The sequence below is a fragment of the Gorilla gorilla genome, chromosome 16, assembly GCF_029281585.2.
Source record: "Gorilla gorilla gorilla isolate KB3781 chromosome 16, NHGRI_mGorGor1-v2.1_pri, whole genome shotgun sequence".
In the NCBI taxonomy this organism is placed as follows: Eukaryota; Metazoa; Chordata; class Mammalia; order Primates; family Hominidae; genus Gorilla; species Gorilla gorilla.
Genome location: NC_073240.2, coordinates 46,526,594 through 46,536,131, shown reverse-complemented (window position 1 = coordinate 46,536,131; position 9,538 = coordinate 46,526,594). Strand labels below are relative to the sequence as shown.

Genomic DNA, 9,538 nt, shown 5'->3' with positions numbered 1-9,538 from the left:
GAGACTAGCCTTGCCAACATGGTGAAACCTCGTCTCTACTAAAAATACAAAAAATCAGCCAGGTGTGGTGGTATACACCTGTAGTCCCAGCTACTCAGGAGGCTGAGGCAGGAGAATTGCTTAAGCCCAGGAGGTGGAGATTGTAGTGAGCTGAGATCACGCCACTGCATTCCAGCCTGGGTGAGAGAGCAAGACTCTATCTCAAAAAATAAAATGATATAATATAATATCAACATCTTAAAGCCAAATGTATGCCCAAGCCCCAGGCAAGTTCCCTCGGACAAGGCAGGCAGTGTGTGCCTAACCTCCCATCCCACTTCATCCTACCTTTCTCTCAACTGCAATTTTCTTGTTTGTTTGTTTGCTTTTTGAGACAGGGTCTCACTCTGCTGCCCAGGCTGGAGTGCAGTGGCACAACCACGGCTCACTGCAACCTCAACCTCCCCAGGCTTAGGTGACTCTCCCACCTCAGCCTCCAAAGTAGCTGGGACTACAGATGTGCACCACTGCACCTGGCTAATTTTTGTATTTTTTGTAGAGATAAGGTTTTATCATGTTGCTCAGGTTGGTCTCAAACTCCTGGGCTCAAGCAATCCTCCCACCTCGGCCTCCCAAAGTGCTGGATTACAGGCATGAGCCACCACACCCAGCCTTCAGCTACAATTTTCTAACCTACTTGTATTTTACTCTACTTCATAGTGTTATGTGTATATATATTTTTTATTTTTTATTTATTATATTATATATATTTTATATATATATATATATTTTTTTTTTTTGAGATGGATCTCACCACTGAACTCCAGCCTGGGCAACAGAGCAAGACCCTGTCTCAAAACAAACAAACAAAAATTGTAGCTAAAATCAAAAGAGAGGTCTTGAGAAAGAACTGGAGCCACATAAAAGCTAAATAAAGCCAGGGTCCTGATTGATACATTCTCATTTCAAACATTAATCTCACTAGGATCTTTAGATAGAACACATCCCTAATTTAAGTTTTAAAAATATGGTCATCATGTGCATTATGGGCTTCAAGAAGTACTGATCACTCAGTGACCAACTCAACCACAGCTCTATAACCCAGCATTCAAAGACATAGATGAGCAAACCCCAAATCATTATTAATTATGCATAAAGATGATAAACGGGGTCTCATTTCATGTGTTAACATGAATTAGTGGGAAGGGGCTGCATAGAACAGAGTACTGAGAAGAATTGTAGGGCTATATCTGGGCTCTGCAGGAATAAATTCTGTGATCAACTAGACATGTCTGCACAGAATGGGGAGTAGCAGCATTTGAAACACATAGGTGTCTTTTCAGGATATGGTTTTACTATTACTGCTTCATCACCGTATGCCATTGGTGTCTTTCATAAATACCTTTTTAAAACATTAACACATGAAGACCTACAATGACTCTTGCACTTTGTGCAAATCTATTTCATTGAGTCAGAGAGTTTTTCAGATCAACTAGATCAAGGAACTGAGCTGAACTGAGGCTTATGATCTTGAAGCCATCAATACAGAGCTCTGGCTGAATCAAACTAAACTTCAAGCTCCAAGAACTTCATATACTCATAAAATCTGTATTTCTTTTACTATGGAACCACCAGAGTGATTTTTAAATTTTCTTTAGCAACAGAACTCTTCGTTTAAATTAAATCTCACACAAAACCATACACAGACAAAAGTAGATTTGTTCTTATTAAAGAGAGAAAAGCCAGAGGCCCATCTTGCCTTTGACCTTCACCTCAAGCATCTCATCAGGTCTCTGAGATCTGGAGGGCTGTTTGAACACTAAGAGGAAACCTCTTAGATTGCTTGGGGCCCTATGTAATTGTAGCACTATAATATTGCGATCAATTAACCAACTCTTTCACCCTGATATTCTCAATTATGTTGTGAGTCAGCCCCATTCATGCATCCAAACAGGAGGCATCCATTGCCTGAAGGAGGATTCATCCCATGGAATTGCAGAGCCAAATGGTCACATGCTTAGCTTTTGTTTTCAAAGGCAAGGTCCAGGTTGAGTTGGTCTGCCTGATGAATGCCGGGCTATACTACAGCAAAACTGAACCAGAAATATCAGTGGATTGGCACAAGAAAAGTTATTTGGGTTGGGCCTCCCCATTCTAGCTTTTAGCAACATCATCTGGAATACAGATCCCCTGAAGGTCAATAAAGAGAGGAAGAGAGAATGGAGAACTCACACTCACTGTTAAATTCCTCAGCCTGTATATCAGTCAGCTAGGGCTGCCATAATAAAATGCTGTAGACCGGGTGGCTCAAACAACAGAAATTTATTTCTCACAGCTCTGGAGGCTGGAAGTCCGAGATCAAGGTGTGAGAGATTTGGTTTCTCCGGAGGCTTCTCTCCGTGGCTTGCCGATGGCCACCCACTCTCTGCGTGCTCACATGAAGTGTGCAGATCCCTACTGTTTCTTTCTTTTCTTATAAGGACACCAGTCAATTGGATTAGGGCCTCACCATTATAACCTTAATTACTTGTTTAAAGACTGTCTCCAAATACAATCACATTGAAGTTAGGGCTTCAATGGGGTTGAGGGGATGGGGTGAGACAATTCAGTCCCTAACAGCCTGGAAATATGAAATACTATTCCCATTCAAATTGTATTGGCTAGAACAGGTCACATGGCTCCATCTAACTACAAGATGGGCTGGTAAGTTTCAACTTCACTTGTGCCAGGGAGGAAAGGAGAACCAGGTATGAGTGAGCACTAGCAATTTTTACCTCACAAGAATATGGTTAAAAGATTTAAGAATATATGTGATTGGGCACAGTTGTTCCCACTCCTAGAATGACAGCAATGAAAGAAAAGTGATGAGGGCAATTCACAAAGGGCCTTTATTTGGAGAGACCACGTGGACAGAAACACAGACAGCATCCGGAGATACACCCCCACACCCCACCTCCTCTAAGCAGTCACCCCCAGCACCAAGGAGACAAACAGAACTGAGTCAGTGCTACAGATAGTCAGATACTCCAGACCCCATTAGTGCTCTACATGGCCAGAGCTGAGAAGTCACAATAGTCATCCTTCCCTCTGGCATCTGGGCAGGACCTTTGATCAACAGTAGCCAGCACACTGCCCAGTGACCATCCACAGGACTGATGCCCACGTGAGCCCCCAGAGTTAGTCATTATCTGACGACTCCAGTGGACAATCCCCCTCCACACACATTCATTCATAACGTAAGGTTCTCAGAGATCCAGAGGCAGAGAGTAGGGATGGTGTAGGAGGGTGGTACCCGGTTCACGGTACCCTGCTACAGCAACAGAAAACAGACGAAGACAGGTCAGCACTCTTTAAATCTTTCTAGGTGGAGGGAAAGAACCTTCATCAGCCATCCTCCTCTCCTGTGGGATTGGAAAAAACAGCTCAAGATTTCCCCTCAGGCCAGGGCAAAACTGAACTAACCTTCTACTTTGAGAGGCACCAAACTAACTCCTGTTAACTCAAGGAAAGCCATAGAGCCATCTACTGGTCACAAGTAAAAGGAGGAAGTCATCTAAAAACAACACAAAAAAGTAAAAATATTCAAATTCATCTTTAATAACTTCACAGAGAAATGTGATAGGAAGCATCCTCTCATTCCCTTCAATATAAATAGATGAGAATATTTTCTTAAATATAAGAAAATATAAGAGACACCTGAAGTCAGATATGCCTTTAGTAAATGTGTTTAGGGAATTAGCATTGTAATATACTAGGAGGTCATCTAGTCCATAGTTCTTAGGTGCTCTTCAATTCTCTCAATTCTACATGTTCAAAATCTGTAAAAATAAGACACGAAGACACGAATTCATTTTTTAAAACCTGAAACCTGCAAGTTTAATTAAGGAATTCGAGATCCTGCAGTTTGGCTGACAAATGATATAGTCAGCACCCAATTTTCTCCTATTAGGTGATCTGCAGTACACAATCAGAGCCTCTAGGCCAATTTTCCTGAATGGTCATAAAGGTTTTTAACAAAGAAAGAGCTCCAAAAACTTGGGAATGGGATGAGGGCAATAAAGACTTAATTCAACCAGGGGCCCACTTTAAAGGGCAATATTGGATTGAAAAATTGAGCTACATCAGTGAAAGCACCAAACGGCCTTGCTGCTTAAAGATAGCTGATGAGTCATGTTCAACTCAACCTCCCCCCAACCTCCAGAGGCCTAGAATGTGACTCTAATGTAGTTTCTGCTTCCAAGTGCAAAACCCAGACAAGACGCCCGGGCAAAGTCTCGGAAGAAACACCTTAGGGTCATTTTCACAGCCTATGAGCATCATTCCAATGCCCAGCCCGAGACATCATGCAGGGTACGGCGAATGCTACATTTGAGCACAGAACGGCTGACCTTCCATTTAGGGTCAGAAATTGGCTAATCTGTTTCTCAGACTTGCTCCACAGAAACTAAACCGACAGATCACGTTTAACTAAAACGATGCCAGACGCCATCCGTTCTCCAAAGAAATCTTCGAGACACGCTGGCCACATGCATCAAGTACACAGCGCCACCTACAGCATTATTGGCGCAATTCACCATCGCCCTCTTCACCGGCCGCGCCGGAATCGCAGATACAACCTGAGATAATTGCTACATCAGGCAGACAGTATCTGACCTAGACTTTAAACGTCACAGGTATTATGTTTATTTGGGGATAAAAAAAAAAAAGAAAACAACGTGCGATAGCAGGGAGGAGGCTGCGTTGATTGGTTATATGCCTGTCTGCTTTCTTGCTTGTTTCAGGCTAACATCATTGAATTCTAACATGACAATTCTTTTTTTCCAAGATCTGCTGCAGGGAAAATCATCATGGCACATGTTTACCTATGTAACAAACATGTACAGCCTGTACATGTACCCTAGGAACTTAAAATATAAAATAAAAAACAAACTTCAAAAAAAATCTGCTGCAGAAATTCACCAGGGTGTCAAATCAATCAGAAATAACCATCAAGAGCAGTTGACATGAAAATATGATGTGAAACTGTCATTCAGTCATCTGCCATCTATGAAATTAGAAAATAAAACCCTAGCTCTAGAATCCTCAAACTTGCAGATGCTGCAGTTGCGTGAGATCATAGCTGAAGGTTCTAGAAAAAGTTGTCACAATCATCTTTTCACTAACTTCTAAAAGTCCGCCATATTTCCCATCTCTCTCATCTTCACGGGTCCTTTTATTTATGTTTTAATTCAAACTGATCAAGCATCTACTATGTGCTACAGAGATAAGATAGAAAGAGGAATAGATATCTATATTATATATTATATATAATTATATATATTATATATTATATATATAAATTATAATGCTTGGCAGTATAACTTTATCACTTCAATATAACATGCTGTATATACAGACCCATGTTTTCTACTTGCTTTTTGTTGTTGTTCAGAGAAGGATCACTGGGTCTGGGGCAATCAGAGAAGACCTCACGAGGACTGGAAAATCTTATTTCTTGAAGTTCAAGCTCAGGTATCAACAAGGAAGAAAATGCCACATAGAAGGAATGATATGAGCGAAGGAGGTGTGAAGGCAGGGAAGTTCTAGATGTGCCCTGTGTAAAATATCGCTTGTGCATCCACACACACAGGTAGAAAGAGAGATAGACATACCCTCAATCACGCACCATTCACTCTATCCCCTTACTCTGCTTTATTCTTTCTCACAACATTTACTATTACCTGATGCATATGTATTTGTGTGATTACTGTCTCTTTCCAGGACAAGCTCCATGACAGCAAGAACTTCATTTCATTCACTGCTCTGTCCTCAGTGCCTAGTTCAGTGCCTGACACATTGCAGCTTCTAGATAAGTATGGAAAGGAGGAAAGGAGGAAGGGAGGAAGGCAGGGAGGAAGGGAGGGATGGAGGGATGGAGGGAGGAAAGAAGGAAGGAAGGAAGGAAAAGGAAGGAAGGAAGGAGGGAAGGAGGGAAGGAAGGAAGGGAGGGAGGAAGGGAGGGAGGGAGGAAGGAAAAGGAAGGAAGGAAGGGAGGGAGGAAGGAAAAGGAAGAAAGGAAGGAAAAGGAAGGAAGGAGGGAAGGAAAGAAGGAAGGAAAAGGAACGAAGGAGGGAAGGAAAAGGAAGGGAGGGAGGAAGAAAGGAAAAGGAAGGAAGGGAGGGAGGGAGGGGAGGGAGGGAGGGAGGAGAGAAAAAAGAAGGGAGGGAGGGAGGGAGGATGAGAGGATGAGGAGGTGCTCATAACATCCACGGAGAAACACATCAGAGAGTCTTGGGAAACTTGATGGCCAGGGCAAATGGGGACAGAGTGTGGAGCATCTTGAATGCTGGATGAGAAGCTTGGGTTTTTTCCTGCTTCTTCAAAGATGCCAGCGTGGTCAAAAATTAAGGACAGTAGCTATGCTTTTAGAAGATTAATCTGGTGCAAATATTGGATTAATTTTAGGGAAATGAGACTAGAGGTAAAATAGCAGTTACTTTAAAATAGATAATGATAGTGATGGGTTACAGCCATTCAATAATGGGAATCAATGAGACCTTAGCGTATAAATAATTAAATAAATAAGTACGAAGTATAAGGTGGGTTTGGAATATCTTGTTTCAGAAAGTAAAGAAGTATTCAAAGATTGATACAGACGTGTCAAAAGGACTTGGGAGCCAGCTTGAAGGGAGTTTCACTGGCCAAATTTGGAAAATTTGACCTTTGAAATAATGATAGTGATGATTTACAATCCATTGGATAAAATGAGAATCTATGAGGCCTTAAAGATATAAATAAACAAGTGGGTGAGAAGGGAAAGCCCTTCCTTACAGTGAATGCCAACTAATAAAGGTAGATAGGATGACAGAAATGGGAGATTACAGTTCTTCTTCTATGATGTGGCAACCATGATAGAGGAAGATGTCAATAATTGCTAAGGATGGTGGGTAAAGGTTCAGTGAGGAACAGGATATTGGTACAATGCCAGAATATCTCCCTACAAAATACTCATTAATCAAAATGGAAAAAAACAGTGGCTTTTTGGAGGAGAAATATGACAGAAACCAACTTGACAAAGTGGTCAAGGTAACACCAAGGGGAGAATCTACATTCTGCATCAGGAAGAGCACAGCATAATTTTCTGGAAGTCTTCCAGGAGTGCACGGCTTGAGTCTGGCCATGAGGACACATCGGACAGACCCAGGTCAGCCTTCAAAATCGAAAGTCATGCTATGGTTTGAATGTGTTCCCAGAAGTTTATGTGTTGAAAATATAATTCCCAGTGGGATTATATCTAGATATAGGTTTTTAGGCGGTAACTAAACTTAAATGAGATCATAAGGATGAGGCCCTAATTCAGTAGGACTAGTGGCTCTGTAAGAAGAGCAAGAGAGACCTGAGATGGTATCCACTGGCCCTCTCACCATGTAAATGCCTTCCACCACCATCAAAAGGGGGCCCTAGACCTCGGACTTCCCAAGACAATGAACCCAAGACATTTCACTATGATTTGTCAAGAGCGAAGATTAAAGAAAAAAGCAGGGGCCAGGAGTGGTGGCTCATGCCTGTAATCTCAGCACTTTGGGAAGCCGAGGCAGGTGGATCACTTGAGGTCAGGAGTTCAAGACCAGCCTGATCAACATGGAGAAACCCCGTCTCTACTAAAAATACAAAATTAGCTGGGCGTAGTGGCGCATGCCTGTAATCCCAGCTACTCAGGAGGCTGAGGCAGGAGAATCACTTGAACCTGGGAGGCAGAGGTTGCGGTGAGCTGAGATCACACGATTGCACTCCAGCCTGGGCAACAAGAGCAAAACTCTTTCTCAAAAAAAAAAAAAAAAAAAGAAAAAGAAAAAGAAAAAAGAAAAGCAAAGAAAAGAAAAAAGGCCAGGAAGTTAGTAACATTTGTAGATAATCAGTGTTTATCAATGGCTTCACATTGATTTACAGCCCACCTCCCTCAGACTAAAACTTGAGGACTTCTCATGCAAAGCACTGCTCTCATGGAGACAGCATAGGGCATTTAGACCAAAACTTGGATTCTAGCTTTAGCGCCAATGCTTGCCATGTGGCATTACTGTAGTTGCCCCCCAAGCCTCAGTTTCCTTACTTGTAAAATGGATATGACAGTAGCAACTTCAGAGATAAAACATGCATAAACCAATCCCATCTATTTTATAACTAGTGAGTGTCATTGTTCAGAAATCAAACATTTTAGCACTGAAATATGCAGTTGGCTGTAATCGTGGAATGACATTGCTCTGCCTGGTTTTACTGGCTTGAATTTCTGACAGTGCTTCCAGCTGCCTAGTTTTCCATTCGTCCAGTCCTATTGTTTACATGGAATGACACCCAAGATTTCCTGAAGCTTATGGCTTTATTTGCACTTCTGGCTTTGCTGACTCCCCGTCGAGTGCTGTCAGCAAAGTGAGCAAGAGCAGCCCTGGGCTCATCAGCCACCAGCACTCTTGCCTTATTAGGAATGGTGGCCCTGCACAACAGGATCCATGGCGGCCAAGAACGCACAACCTTGCTTGCAAGGGAACACCAGACAGATGTAACATGAGGAACGTCCTATTAAAACAACAGGGGGAAGGGAAGTGTCCCTCAATAATGTCAAGGTTATAAAAGACAAAGAAAGGCTGTGGAAATGTTCCAGATGAAGGAAAGCTGAAGAAACAGGACAACTAAATGCAGCCTGACCCTACAGGGGATTCTGTGCTGGAGGGAAAAATGCTGGAAAAAAACATCATTAGACCAACTGATAAAATTGGCATACGAACAGTAGATTAGATAACATATTGTATCAGTGTAAATGTGTGAGGCTGACAACGGTGCTGTGGTTATATAAGAGATCATCCTTTGTGTAGTATTTAGTACTCCTGGTATTATAATTTAGTATTTGGTATAATGTAGTATTGAGGATTAAAAGCCATGATGTCACTCACCTTTAATTCCAAAAAAAAAGGGAATGCATATATAATATATGATAGTATAAATAAATAAATATATATGGATATACATCTGTATCTATATATAAATATGTATGTATATATATTCCACAAATTTAGAGAGATAGGAAGAAAGATAAAGAACATGAACAATAGGGCCGGGTGCAGTGGCTCACGCCTGTAATCCCAGCACTTTGGGAGGCTGAGGTGGGCAGATCACGAGGTCAACAGATCGAGACCATCCAGACTGACAAGGTGAAACCTCATCTCTACTAAAAATACAAAATATTAGCCGGGCATGGTGGCAGACGCCTGTAATCCCAGCTACTAGGGAGGCTGAGGCAGGAGAATCGCTTGAACCTGGGAGGCGGAGGTTGCAGTGAGCTGAGATCGCGCCATTGCACTCCAGCCCGGGCAAAAACAGCGAAACTCCATCTCAAAGAAAAAAAAAGAACATGAACAATAAAGCAAATGAGAGTAAAACATTCCAATGCGTGAATCTGAGTAAAAGGTATATAAATGCTCCTTGCACTATTTTATGTTTGCAATTTTTGTAAGTTTGAAGTTATTTCCAAATAAAAAGTGGAGAGAAAAAAGAAAGCAAGAAATGGTCATCCTGCTGCCTGCTG

General features: G+C 41.9%; 1 non-coding gene across 1 annotated transcript; it reads right to left on the bottom strand.

Moving 5' to 3' along the window:
- Positions 1 to 8,368: 8,368 nt before the first annotated feature.
- Positions 8,369 to 8,427, bottom strand: LOC115930950 (small nucleolar RNA SNORD71). The gene has a single exon (XR_004067533.1). It is a non-coding gene; the product is annotated as a small nucleolar RNA SNORD71 (small nucleolar RNA).
- Positions 8,428 to 9,538: the final 1,111 nt, after the last annotated feature.